Here is a 14,842-nt window from a genome sequence, read left to right as displayed (position 1 = left end):
AAAATATGCAACTTTGGGGGGATTTGGGGAGAAAAAGCAGGAAAAAAAAAAGATTGGCAACAGTAGTTAGCTCAGGTGCCAACCTTTAAAAAAAAACACAAAAGAAATAGAGCTAAACCACCCCATCCTTGCCTACTCTGCACCCCTTTCCCGGCTCCTGGGCACGCCATCTGCCTCTGTCACTGGGAATCTGGAGCTGGGATCTGCTGACCCGCAGCAACAGTACCGGTCCTCTGCCGCGTCCCAGACCAGCTCCTTCCACTAAGAAGCCTGGGGGAGTTCCTGAAGGGGGCACAGCCCTCTGTGCTGTGGGAAAAGCCCACCTTGCCTCTTTTCTAGGCTACCTGGCCTGGGGGCAAATGCAGACAGGACAACTCTTCTTCTTGTGGAAGGGGGAAGCAAGGTGGCCGCTCTTGCCTAGCACGGGAGAGGTGGGGACAGCGCCCCCAGTGTCACCCAGAGCCCATTCCAGAGCAGCTGCTGCAGCTACAGTGGCTGTGATGTATTTGTAACCAGCAGCAGGGGCAGGGAGCAGGTGAGAAGACATCAGGAACAGGTACCTACATGACTGTAGGAGAAAGGCAGTATCAAAGATGAGCAGCAGAGGAGGCCCCAGCGAATGCACTGGCATCCCCCCAAGGCCAGGTCACAAGGCCTCAGGCCACGACTCACGAGCACTGGTGAAGGCAGCAGTGAGGACGGTTGTAAGACCCCATGCCTTGCCAAGGACAGAAAGGGAGCGGGAAGAGGCCAGCAGTGGTGCTGGTCTGAGTAGGGCACATCCACCTCTGAGCTCCATTGTCACATCACCAGATTATCCTTTCCTTGTAGAAAAGACTAGGATAGGGTGGGGATCATTGTTATAAACCCACAGTCAGTGCCACACATCAATGTTCACATGTCAGCTGAGCAATGGGCTAGACTGTAAATTCTTTAAAGGTAGAGATCATGTCATATGACTCCTCCACATACCCCACAACAGTTAGCACAGAGCTGGGTTCATAAGTTTTTAATAACATCTGTTGGATCATATTCTTTTGGGCCCAGTGAAAATAGTGCCATGAATGGATTTAATAGCCCATTACCCCCTCCCACGCACAAACCCATCTTTTTTTCTTTTCAAAAAACATAAAGTGCTTTCAATCGTATGACTTAATTTCTTTTCCTAAAATATCTATACAGTAAGGAGACAGGTATGATTCACCCCATTCTACAGATAGGATAATTGAGACCTACCACTTTGGATCAACTTGCCCTAAACGGCATAGACTCAACACTGAAACAGGTCTCCTGGCTCCCCATGAACCATACCCCAATGCTGTGTGCTCCTTGCCCTCTTCCCTGTCCCCATCATTGGCACCACTGAGGTGTCCCTCAAACACATCATTACTTTTGTTCTTAACAATGCAAAACATCAACAAAGGCCAACTTCTGACATCAACAGGACCCAGCAGGTGCTAGAGCTGGAATGGCCACCAGGTGTCTGTGAGCACTGCATTGCCAGTCCCTGTGTTCACTGAAGAAAACTTACGCATCAGTGTGTAGTGTTTGCGGGAGAGGCAAAGACTGCTGAAGAGATGAGTCTCTGGTGACAAGAAAGGACTTCAGGAGAGGAATTTGGGAAAAACTTATAATCACATCTTGGTGTTAATGCAGGTATGTGGAGAGATCAGGTAGGGCAGTCCATGAGTTTACGAAACAAGGACAATATTAAATCCTATTAAAGTGGGATTGATTGAGGCCAGCCCCGTGGCCGAGTGGTTGGGTTCGTGCACTCTGCTTCGGAGACCCAGGGTTTCGCTGGTTCGGATCCTGGGCGCGGACATGGCACCGCTCGTCAGGCCATGCTGAGGCGGCATCCCACATGCCACAACTAGACGGACCCACAACTAAAATATACAACTATGCACTGGGGGGATTTGGGGAGAAAAAGCAGAAAAAAAAAAAAAGAAGATTGGCAACAGCTGTTAGCTCAGGCGCCAATCTTTGAAAAAAAAGAGATTTATTGTAAATCCTCAGATACTGCTGTTCTGCAACTTTTGAGCAGGAGCAATTTGAAGAAAAGTCCTTGAGGAAAAGAGGATTCCTGTCTTGCCAAGAGATCTCTCCCTTGGCAAAATCCATGAGCTAAAAGCAGGACCCATGCTAGGGCTGGGGGTTTTAAGACTACACGGTTTTAGTCTGAGTCTTATACTGCTTGACTGATAGGAATTTTAAATGTCCCTGGAATCTAGCGTTAGCCATACCAGCCAAACCAGGAATGGAGGGCTAAGATTAAATGTGGGAAAGGAAGACTCATTCCTTCGTAATCAATACCTAAAATAATATCGTTTATCAGGCATTTATGTGCCAGGCATTTTGTCACAATAATGCTAGGAGGTAGGAGCTAGTGTCATTAGCATTTTTCATAGAAGAAACTGCAGTTCAGAGAGGTTAACTGCTCAAGGTTACGCAGCCAGTAAGCAGCAGAGTCAAACCCGGGCCACCTGGCTCTAATTTTAATCTCGACGCTACCATTGTAGGTCCTTTGAGTCTCTATGCGTGCGCATGTTTGTGTGTGTTGGGGTGCAGAAACAAAGTTATTCAAGATACTGTCTCTTACAAACCTTACAGCCTACGTCCTCAGGAAATGCATCCTCTGTGAGAGGATAGGAGGCTGGAGCCAAGAGGTCCAGCGTTATGAAGTGGCTGGTTACTTTGCTTTTAGAAGATGGATGATGGCTAACGGAGAGGAAGGCTCAGGTAACGCGCCGTAGGAGGGCGAGCACCCACAGCCAAGAAGAGGAGGAAGAGGGCCCCTCCCCCCACTGCGTGACAAAGCTGGGGAAATAAATGCCCAAAGCCACAGGGTCTTTGGAGAGAGGACTGGGAAGTGTTCGAGGTTCAGAAACCCAGAACCTCTAGAACTGCTTAAGAACGGCTGAGGCTGGGCCTGAGAAACGGGGAAGCGACCGAAGCTTTAGGGACACGGGGCACTCGGCAGCAGGCGGCCGGCAGCAGGGACTCCAGGCGCCGCGCCCGGTGCCCTTGCCTCCCGTCGGCCAGCGGAACCGACCTGCCGCTGCCCCCGCCCCTCGGTTCATTCTCCTCAGCCAAACCGCGAGCGCCAGGGCCGGCTTTGATTGGCCCTTCCAGACCCCGCCAGCCAATCACCAGCCTGTTGCCAAGGCGGCGCTGCGGGGGCGGGGCTGCGCGGGGCCGGGCTCACCGGGCGGGCCGCGGGCCGCGGCGCCGCCGGCTCGGTGGGTGGGTGGGGCCGGCCGAGGGCTCCTCCCCCCGCCCGTGTCCGGAGCCCGGGAGCCCGCGCCCGCCCACCCGCCCCGCAGCGGCCGGGCTCCTGGGCCAGCGCGGCGAGGCCTCGGCTGTCCTTGCCGGAAGGTGAGACCGTCGTCCCCCAGGCACGTGGAGGACGGGAGACGTGCCTCCTCTGGAAGGTGCGGAAAACGAACGCCACTCACCCGTGCGGGGCCCACCAGACCAAGAAATGAGGACGGGCCAACAAAGATGCTGTCCTGCAGTGTGTGCGCCAGAGTGACCAAGTGACCACCTCATGCCAGGTGACCTTGCAGCCTGGGAGGGACTAAAGAGAGTAGGAAAAGCCCCAGGCGGCAGAAGAATCAAATCTCAAGATACTTGAGGTGGTCACTCCATCAGCAGTGTAGGCCTCGTGATAGGGCCCAGGCTGCCGCGAGGCGGGGTCGGAAGCGGCCTGGCCTGAGGACCTGGCGCTGGGCAGCCTGGCAGGGGAGGGGTCCTGCTGGGAAAGGGGGCGACCGCCACAGGACTGTTACTTTAGGAGCAGTGAAGACCACATTTCCAACCACGGCTCATTACAAAGGGGAGAAAGGGTGGAAGCAAATGTCCCCTGGCAGAATTCTCCTGTGGCCTCGTACCCAGCTCCGAAGTGCCCGGCTTCTCTGTTTCCATGTGTGGCCTGTGTAAATGCCTCCTGAGCTGGTAATGGTCACAATAATATTTAATAACATTTGTTGTGTGCTTACCAAGAGGGGAACTCTTCCAAGCGCATCACGGATGTTAGTCAGTCCCCTCAACAATACTGAGGGGGAATTATTTTTTACCCTCAGTTTTTCCCACTTTTATTTTTAATTCACTGAACTTTTTAAAATCAGAATCAGTTATTTTTATGCAAATGATCTTACTTATTTACTTATTTTTGAGGAAGACTGGCCCTGAGCTAACATCTGTGCCCATCGTCCTCTATTTTATTTGTGGGCTGCCTGCGACAGCATGGCTTGCCAAGCCGTGGGTAGGTCTGCACCTGGGATCCAAAGGGTGAACCCCGGGCCCGAAGCAGAGCATGTGAACTTAACCACTTCTCCACTGGGTGGGCCCCTTTATCCTCATTTTTAAAATGAGAAGACTGAGGCCTCGATAAGTTAGGTAACCTTTTACTTGTGGTCACAGAGCTAGTAAATGGCCGAGCTGAATTGAATGTAGGTAGTATGCTTCTCCCTAGGGACCCCATCTGACCTTACTCTTCAAGTGTAGCCCTTCCTGCAGTATTCTTAGAGACAAAAGGCTAGAATGGGCTGCCTTTTGAAGCAAGAGCAGGCCCTCCAATTATCTGCCTTCTCAGGCATTACACGGAATCACTATATGGCCTCACCATGCAAAATGAAACCAGATAAAATGGTAAATTTTATGTTATATGAGTTTTACCACATCAACAACAAACAAGGGGCCAGCCTGGTGGCACAGCCGTTAAGTTCTCGTGTTCTGCTTCTGTGGCCCGGGGTTCGCCGGTTCGGATCCGGGCACAGACATACGTGCTGCTTGGCAAGCCATGCTGTGGTAGGCATCCCACATATAAAGTAGAAGAAGATGGGCACAGATGTGAGCTCAGGGCCAGGCTTCCTCAGCAAAAAGAGGAGGCTTGGCAGCAGTTTGCTCAGGGCTAATCTTCCTCAATGAATGAATGAATGAATGAATGAATGAAAGAAAAGAAACCGGAGAAAATCTCACTCATCTGCCTAGTCCTGGTCACCAGGTGCCAGAAGAGAGGTGAAGGGGTGATGCCTCACACTTCACAGCTTCATTGTGTTTCCAAAATGGATCTCGCTTAGGGCAGACATGTATTTTTGAGTTGGAGGTGGTGGGCAGGATTACAGGACGCAGAGGCTGAGCCCCTGCCCCCAGCTGGTGTAGGGAAAGGCTATACAGGGCATGCTTGGGTGTGGAGGGCAAGCTCTGTTTCCCTTCCCATCCCCCATTCTCTTACTCGGCCCTTCCTCCCTCCTCCACCCCATCCTTGCCTACTCTGCACCCCTTTCCCGGCTCCTGGGCATGCCATCTGCCTAATCTCCCCCTTTCCCAGGGACTTAGCTCCTTTTATTGAGACCTTTAAATAGTTAAATGCTCCAAAGCTTCCCCCACACTGATCCCAGCCCCTGGCCCGGAGTGTTATTCAAAGACCAGGGGCTGGAGGGCTGCCAGCCCCACCAGGCTGGGGGAATTCTAAGGAGCCTCTATTCAGCTCCTCTCTTCTCCTGCTCAGCTGTGCTGCTGGGCCTGTTCTGCTTTGGCCTCCCGGCCCTCCAGACCTAGTCTGCAGAAACCAAACAAAAAGAAAAGCTGTAAGGGACCAATGGGGGTGGGGAGGGGTGGGGAGGGAGGAAGATACCAGAGCTACCTCAAGCTGGGAAAGGGATGGGGACAGAGGACCAGGCCGGCTTTTCCTGCTCCTCATCCCTGCAAGGAGCTGGGGACGCTCCCTCTGACCCTGGGAAGCTGTCTGGCTGAAGGCGGAGGAGGAGAGGTGTGAAATGAGGGGAGGGCTGGAGGTTGTCCATCATTTGAGTGGTTTGGGGCATGGGCGGCTTCCTCCTGTGTATTCTCTTAGCGACTCACTGAAAGTTTGGTCCAGACACAAAGAAGCTGCTTGCTTCTTTCATCCGCTGCCCCACAGCAGCACTCCCTTTCCAGCCCAGCAGCTGGTGAAGGAGTGAGTGGGCGAGACCCTCCCTGGTGATGTCTCACCAGACAGATGGCAATAGTTGCCCCACACCAGTTGCCAGCCTCCTTTCATCCATCTCCTAGTCATAAAGGAGAACAGCCCTCATCCCTCCAGAGCTCATAGGCTCCTCAGAGCCAGCCCAAAGACAGAATGGGGGGAGGCTGCCAGGGAGGAGGAGCCCAGAGGGGAACTTATGCTGGACATTTGGCTGGAAATTTGGCTGGAAATCAGAAAGGTTCAAAGTGCTGGCACCGGGGCCAGCCTGTCCATCTGTCCTCCTTTGAAGAGCTCTGCCCCACGCTCCCCCTGGGCTTCTGGCCAGCTCTGTGCAGGGCCAGGGCCCCGGGAAGGGAGGCCTTGCTCTGGGCAGCTGTGCTGCCCTGCAGTAGTGTGGGGCTTTGTGCCTTGAGGCTTTCGTTAGGCAAAAATCCCTCGGCTGGGTGTTGTTCCATCTCTTCAGAAACAGGGTTAAATGAAAAAAATCCAAGGCCTTGGAAACAGGTAGAGAATAGAGGAATCTGGGTGTTCTGACATTACATAATAAAGTTTGAGTCGTTCTGGAATGAGACTTCACCAAAATAACCCGTGTGCCCTCAAACATTAAGAAGCTAGGTGGAAAGGAACGGACCAGGAATCAGAAGATCGGGCTTCCACTCTCAGCTTGCCATCTGCTTGTCATGTAATTCTCGGCAAGCCATCTATTCTCTCTGAGCACCAGTTTCCTCTGTAAATTGGAGGTATAATCACCCACCACCTCTGCCTGCCAGCATGGCAGAGAGTAAGCTGGTGTGCGATCGATCCAGTGCCCTGTGAACAGGAGAGGCTGTGCAATGTAAGGCAGGACTCTCACTTTCCCCACACCAGTACTTCCCAGGGGGTGGTGGGCATGGCACTTTAAACCTTTCCAAAATACTTCATATGTCTTATTTTGTGAGGCGACTGAGACCAGAAAGGTCTACGGCAATGCCAAGGTCTCTTTTTAGAGAGCAGGGCTAGAGATCCCCCCTGCCCCACTAGTCTCCTGAATCTCTGATTTTTGTCTCCCTTTTCCTTCTGCCTTCCAACATCAGCCCAGTCTGAATGGGGAGGATTAATGGGAACTCTAAGGAGCTAAGGGATCTCAATAAATTCAGAATAAAAGGGAGCCATTCCCTCTGTCCTAAGACAGTAAAACGTGTAGCACATGCAGAGTTAGGATTCTGAGGCCACAGGCAGGCGTTCTTCTGGGCTGAACTCCCCATTGCTCTTCATGCAGAAGGGCTGAGCTGGTGGTGCAGGGGTGAAGGGCCAGGGGCAGGGGGAGCAGAGTGGCTGCCCAGGAAACACAGCTCACAGCTCTCCTCCTACCTGGCTTCATGCCCTGTGCTTCCACCCACCCACCTGACCTCCTGTTTGTTGTTTGTGTCTGCCAAAGTGCCTGTGCCCAGAGCTGGTTTGGGTTCCTTCTCTCTGGCATAAGATAATAAAGGCATTTCTCAAAACACCTCTCTTTCCCAATCCTTCCTTAAGTTAACGTCACCCACCTCTGATCATTTCCATTTGGCAACAATCTGAGCACTTACTTATGTATAACATATTGTTCTGTGTAATTCCATTGGTTTGCATTTAATCCTGCGTCATCAGTATTTTATGAACTCTAGCACATAATCCTCCCACCACCTCCTTTGGACTGGCAGCACGCTGAGGACAAAAACTCTCTTCTCTGCCCTCCCTCACTCTGTGCTTCTCACAAGGACCCGTCTCTGGACGCAAGGGGGCCCTTACTCCAGGATACCCACTGCCTGCCTGCCAGACAGAAGGCTAAAAGCTCAAAACCATAAAAATGTCCTTCAAGCTGCCATGAACAGCTGGCCATGTGCTGGACCCCAGATATAGACCCTGGACTCCAAGGCCAGCACTGATCCACTTCAGTCCCTCACATTCAAATAACATCTTAACAAGTGCTTTTACATCCTTTTCCACCTTTCTAGGTATCTTTGAATCTCATCCCAGGACACAATTAGTGTTCCATTTTTTTTCCACCTGGGAGGATCCATGGGAAAAGCCTATTGGTCAAGCAGTGACTGTGACAGGGAGATTATTCTCCTTTTGTGAAAACAAGAGAAGCTGCTGAGACCTAAGGCTTCACCCTTAGCAGGCCCAAGTCAGAAAGGCATTGGGTCACAGTGAACACAAGGAGCTTCTGTGTTTTGCACCAGGGCTGGGGAATCAGCTGCTGAGGGTGAAGCAATCCATCTGGCTGGTGTGTCTCCACTGGCTTGAGATTTCTCCACCCAGAAGGAGGCAAAGTGCAAAGGAGAGAGAGAAAAAGAGAAAGAGAGAGGGCGGCGCCCTGAAGTGTGTAGACTAGACTCTGTGGTTCTCCAGTCCTTCTTGTTATCAAACTTACCCCAGGTACTGGGTGAGACCCAGATGCTGTGGTGGACAGAGCAGGATCAGAGGTGATCTCTAGAACCTCACCTTCAAGTTGAAATATGACGTATAAATGAAAAAGAAATCCAAGGAAGAGATGCACACACAGAACTCCATGTACATGAACCAGGGAAGGGCAGTGACTCCCTGTATAGTTCGGAAGGGTTCATAAAATTACTTAAGGCCAGGATAAATGGCAAGGGTGTTCCACAGGAAAATATGTAAGATTGAGATTCCAGACTTCTTCCCTTTTTTAACAGTCTGCACTGTGAAATGTGGCTTGGTGTAAAAGTTATTGGAATCCAGAAAACCAGAGGGCTGAGGGTGACAGGGAGAATAGAAGAAACCCTAAGTCCAGTTTTGCCTTAATTTTTCTTTTCTTCCCCCTTTGTTTGTTCAGCCATTCCTGGATTTGAGCCTGACTCTGCCACTTACTCGCAGTGTGCCCATAGGTAATTGTTTCACATTCCCTGAGCCTTCATTTCCTCCTCTGTAGTCTAAGGGTAATAATATCAGCCCCTTGAGTTATTCTGGGAATTTAATGAGATCATGTACATGGTGAGTGGTCACTAGTGCTATTTGTTACTGTGTTGTTCTGTTGGTCCATCACAAACATAAAGGCAGACAAGGTTTAAAGAGGGAACATTCCTGGGGCTGGCCCCATGGCATAGTAGTTAAGTTCACGTGCTCTGCTTGAGTGGCTCGGGACTCACAGGTTTGGATCCTGGGTATGGACCTAGTACCACTCATCAAGCCATGCCGTGGCAGCATCCCACATAAAATAGAGGATGATTGGCACAGATATTAGCTCAGGGACAATCTTCCTCAAGCAAAAAGAAGAAGATTGGCAAGAGATGTTAGCTCAGGGCCAATCTTCCTCACAAAAAAAGATTAAAAAAAAAAAAGAGGGAACATTCTCATTTATCATTTACAACATTGCTGAGGACCTACCATGTGCAAGCTCTAAGCAAGCCCTGGAGATACCATGCCCTTTTGATGAAAGGGCCAGCTTGGCTCTGGAGCCAGTGGCCTACAGGAGACATAAATAAGATCATCTCCCAGGTGGGCGGGTCGCTTCAACTGAAAAGGAGAAACTTGAACCACAAACACTGCCCTGCCTTCCTGGGAAGAGTGGCCAGGGAGAAGCCCAAGACAGCGTTTGTCCTTGCACCAATTGGCTAGGGTTGGGGGGCTTGGTGAACATGGCTGTGCAGCTGTTTCAGGTGTGAGGTAAGGAAAGGGAGGCTTTGCCAAGACGGCCCCTGTGCACTCTTGGCCTTTGTCTTGAGAAGCAGTGCCATCCACTGCATGGCAGGGGTTACAGTGGAGGGTGACCCAGCACACCTCCACTTGTCATGTAGGGATTAGAGTCTGGGGCAATTGGGCCTTTGCCCTCTTCCTTGGGGAAAGGGGAACTGGAGTGGGGAGCTTCTGGACATTTCACTCATGAAATGATTCCCTCTGGTCTGACCTAACAGAAGCCCCTGCTCTGCCAAAGAAGCCTTCTTCCTCCTTGGGCCTGTGACTGTTTACCTGCTCTCAGAAAAGCAGGTGTCAGGAGGCAGCTGCTGGTTGTGGTCTGTTCTCCCCAGATACCAGAGCGCCTGGCCTCCTCCACACTGGTGGCCATTGGCTAACAGGAAGCCAAAACAGAGTCATGCTCGCCACCCTCAGCCACCTAGCCGGAGAACAAAGAGAGCACAGGAAACACCTGGAGGAGCAGGCAGCTGGCAAGGGGACGCTCTGCCCAAGAGAAGAAAAAGTTCCTGACAGGAGTTAGCCGTGAAGAACTGGGGGAGGGGCTCTGACACTTAATTGCCCTTCTCTTGGCTCCCAGCAGCTGCTGAGAACTGACAGCTGAGTTGTTGAAATGTGCCCACACTCCCACCCCCACTGTAAAGGAATCAGCCCCCTCTAGCACCAGCTTCCTAGAGCCAAAGCAAGAACACTCATAAAGGAGACTCCGCAGAGGGCTTTGCCTCTGCTCCTCTCCTTCCTTCCACGACCTCCTCACCCCCAGCCAGAGAATCTGATCGTCTTTGGACCATGTAAATTTAAACCCGTGGTCCAGGCGTGAAGACAGAATCCTTAACCAATGTCTCAGCCTGTGTTATGTGAAAGCGTATTCCAAAGATGCGTCTCCTTTATTTCCAAACTTATTTATCTAGATCTTCATCCATATCCGCCCACTGACTGTTTATGATTCCAAGTAGCTGTGGTTCAGGATGGAACAGACTTCACCAGGATGATCAAATGAAGCCCTACCATCAGCATCCACCCAAGAGCATGTCTGCTAGCGTGTAGACCGTGTGCTGGGAACTATGTGTGTATGCAGCGGGGTTCAGCTCACAGGGCTCCCTCACCCCTTCTTAGGAAACTCCCAAATAAGGCACTTTCCCTCTTATGTCTGGAGTGAGAGGGTTGGAGCGGGGCAGAGAGGAGAGGGCACTTGTCCCACAGCCACTTGTGAGCATATCACGGTTTACTCAACCCATATCTTTTCATTCAGCAGCCAGTGCACACAGGCAGTATACCCAGACTGCCTGTGCCAAGTTGTGTTGACAGCACATGGGAGAATAAAAAGAAACAGAAGACAATGGTTCCTCCTATGGGGGGGTGCATGTGGTAACACATGGAGAGGGGACTTGAGCTTGCAAAGCCACCAGACATCAACCAAAAGTGATACGTGAAAATGTGCTGACTGTATTTGTTATAAAAGTGTGAACAGCAATAAACTATGTGTATATATCATTAAGAGGCTCTGGAGTAAGAAATATGTGGTAAAACTGTGAGCAGTTTTAAACCATATGTATAAATGTTGAAAAGCCATGAGGTAGGAAGGTTTTCAAGAGGACAGTGGAATTGTCGAGGGGAGGCGTCCTGAAGAGGCTGCAGGGGGCTGGAGAGAGACACACCCAAGGTTGAAGCCTGTTCCCACCACCTCCCCCTGGTTCTGCCCGGGCTTCATTGTCCTCATCCGTGAACTTGAGAATCAGAGATTTTCCTTTTCCATCTGGAAGTGCAAATGGAATGGCGAGAGATGAGAAAACTGAGGCTGGGAAGGAGGAAGGGACCAGGCAAAGACATCTATCACTAGTTTTGTCAGACCTGAAGCTAGGGCCCGTATTTCCCAACTCCTAAGCCCAGAGCTACTTCCCCCTCCCTGAAGCTGGCCTCCAACAAAGACATTGGGAAGGAGGACTCCTGAGGGCAGGATCGGTGTGCAGTAGCTGCAGTCTATCCTCTCTCTCCTGCCGCCTCCATCAGTTCCTTCGTGACAGCGGCCCAGCCTTTTCTCCAGGTAAACCCACTTAGGGAGTTAATTGATAACTAAGGTTCTCCCATATTATAATTTAAAGTGTGTCCACTCCCCTTTAAGTTATATTTACATTTCAATGGCAGGTGTTTAAAGACCTAAGAGGCTGCAAGATTCAAAGGATTGTTTTCCTAAGAAAGTGCAATCTCAAGTTGGCTGCTTTGAGCTGGGACCCCTGGCTGGCAAACCCTGAATAGACTTGATGTTTTTCTTCCACCTGATCTACTTACCTTTCATCTGTTGGCCTCTATTCTTGGCAACTTTGACATTCATCCATTCACCCAATATTCACTAACACCTACTAAGCACCAAATACTGCTCAGGCAAGGTCCCCGGCCTACAGACTAGCTGTAAATTTGGAGTTGTAAGGACTAGGGCAGAGGAAAGAACTGAGTATCATGGGAACACATAGCCCAGACTGCGAAGGGAAGATGTCACTGAAAACTTGCCTTGAAGAGATTGTCCGAATCTTGAGAGACAAGAGTTAACCAAATAAAAGTGGGTGGGCAGGAGGGAGGCAGGGCATCCCTTGGGCACAGGCCCGAGGCCGCAGTCCCAGGCACAGGTGAATGGATCCCAGCGGAAGGTGGGGAGAGCTGCCTCTAGACGAACCCCTGGAAGGGAAGCAGGGGCCCCCTGTGTGCCTACGATTCTATCAGAAACATGCTGGGCTGCCCCTTCCTGGAGATCACGCCACCATGAGGTTGGTTGCCTTGGATGTCCTCAGTGCAGAGCTTTACTCCTAGTATGGGAGGCAGAAAACCCTACACTCCCACTGCCAGGTGGCCCCAGGTGCATCATAGGTCACAAACTGGGGGCCTATGCAGATATGTACTTATGTTTAACACTTTTTAAAAATGAGTTGCGGTCATTAGAATTTAGCGAGATGTCAAATAAAAGTCTATATTTTAGGTTACTTGAAAAATCACAATATCAGATATCTCTGGTCTCCTCGGATGACAATCGACTTGAGGTAAGGAGGGAGCCCTTTTGAGACAAGGCTTGAGCTTGCCTTCCAAGTTCACCACAGCCTCTGTCCAGCTATCCTCATTCATTGACTGACTGGCCCCATCCTTGCTCCTCTGGTGCCCAAAAACCTTTAAATGGCCTCTCCTTGCTGGTGCTGGTAAATAAAGTTAGTCCTTGCCAACCTGCCCAGCTATAACTTCCTCTTATCTGATGTGCTCTGGGCAGCCTGTCAGGTTTATGGAACAAGGGTTGAATTGAGGCCCAGCCTTGTTCATAGGAGTCAGGGTGGAGAGTGATAGAGCCGGGCTTCAGCTGGGAATAAAGTGACTTGGAGCTGGTGGGGGCCCAGAGAGCCATGTTCCTCTCAAAGAAGGGGAGAGGATGGCTGCACCCCTGGGACATATATACTCGACTGTGTTATGTTGTTATCCAGGGGGTCCTCTTAGGCTGAGCTCAAATGTTTTTCTTGCCAGTTCTGCAAAGAACTGGTGCATAGAGAAAGCCAGAATTCATCAGGCTTGCCCTTGTCAGCTCCCCACTGCTCTCTCTTCTGGGAAGGGAGAGTACGTGAGCGTGATTCCACAGGTGGGCAGAATGGAGGTAAAATTATTATTGGAAAATCCCTTTCCCAGACCACTTTATGTGTGAATGAGAACGTAACCCATTTTGGTACTAATCCACAAGCAGACCATGGAGTCCAAAGGTCAAAGCTGCCCCGTGTCCAACGAGATCTGATCTGGCAAAGATACTGTACACTCACCAAGAATGAGAGCTCAGACATGAGTTTGTTCATTCATTCAGCAGATACTTACAGTGCCTACTATGGGCTACATATGGCACTAGGAAGAGCTTTTGGACTGTGAGAATCTTTAAACAAAGAACTGAAATCATCCTTCTACGGGAGAGGCCACAGGCTGCTTGGATGCTGTTAACTGCAGCCGCTCTTGGACACACGAGGAACTATTACTCTAACAATGATTTCAGTTTTCAGAATGTCAGAGTGTCTTTATTTATCTCAGGATCGTTCAGAGCCCTTGAAGAGATGAGGTTAACTTCAACTGAAAACCACAATTCTCATTTATTGAGTATTTAAATGTGCAAAGCACTATTCTAAGTAGTTTATGGATTTTGTTTAATCCTCATAATGACACATGGAGATGGGTTCTATTCTTAATACCATTTTACAAATGGGGAAGTAGAGGCCTGGCTGGTGAAGCGACTCGCCCCCCGTTGCCCAGCCAGGATGGAGGCGGCGGAGCTGAGGTCAGGCTTTGAGGAGCCTGAGCTGCCAGCCTCTTTGCAGCACTGCCTCGGAACGCTTGGAACTAAAACTTCATCAGGCAGGAGTCCGATCCAAGTAAGAGCAGATTATTACTTACCCCACTCCCACCCCAAGTGACCTTTCAGTTCAACTAATTGAGAATAATGATCATAATTGTGCTAATTTGCCCTCCAGTGATTGCCAGGATAATGGAGATGATTTAGAATCAAAAGCCGAAAAAAGGAACAGGTCATTTAATCTAACGCCTAATTTCTGAGACAGGAAAATTGAAGGGCTTGTCCAAACTCACACAGCTAGTTAGGAAGAGAAATTTTGACCACACTCCATATATTCTCCCTCCCAGCCCAGAACTCTTTCTACTGCACCATGCTTTGCTGGGCTAGGGGTGCTGCTACCAGCCTGGAAGCCAGGAGTTCGCACCATCTTTCCTTAACACAGGCTGCCATAGGAGCAGATGTCAGACTCACAGGAGTGGGATTCCTCTTTCTGGGGCTTGTTTGTTGCAGCACCAAGGACTCCCCCACCCAAAACGCCTTATCAGGAGCCAGGACGGGCTCTTAATCTGCAGCTCACAAGGCCTTGTCTACACTCTCAGGGGAGGTGCGTTATCATCCAGAAACAGCTGACGGACCACAGCTCTCCCAGGCTGGCACTGTTTACCAAGTGGGGAAGCTGGAAGCAGAACAGACCAATCAATGCCCAGTCTCTGGACACATGAAGGCCACCAACTGCAACTCCTTAAGCAGTTCCTGTCCACAGCCCTTGTCCCCCAGCTGTAGAAGGGGCACTCTCTACCCCAACTGAAATTGCTCAGATCTAAAATAAATAACACACTATTTGATCACAGAACCCTCTCATGCAAATTGAGGGACAATTAGTCCACTGGGAG

At 50.5% G+C, this 14,842-nt stretch overlaps 1 long non-coding RNA gene across 1 annotated transcript; it reads left to right on the top strand.

The window, feature by feature from the left end:
* Nucleotides 1-2,261: 2,261 nt before the first annotated feature.
* Nucleotides 2,262-12,022, top strand: LOC124249649 (uncharacterized). The gene is made up of 3 exons (XR_006891439.1): nucleotides 2,262-3,557; nucleotides 8,787-8,838; nucleotides 9,865-12,022. It is a non-coding gene; the product is annotated as an uncharacterized LOC124249649 (long non-coding RNA).
* The last annotated feature ends 2,820 nt before the right edge of the window (nucleotides 12,023-14,842 follow it).

Source organism: Equus quagga, chromosome 13 (assembly GCF_021613505.1).
Source record: "Equus quagga isolate Etosha38 chromosome 13, UCLA_HA_Equagga_1.0, whole genome shotgun sequence".
NCBI classification, from domain to species: Eukaryota; Metazoa; Chordata; class Mammalia; order Perissodactyla; family Equidae; genus Equus; species Equus quagga.
This window is presented reverse-complemented; position numbering and strand designations above follow the sequence as displayed.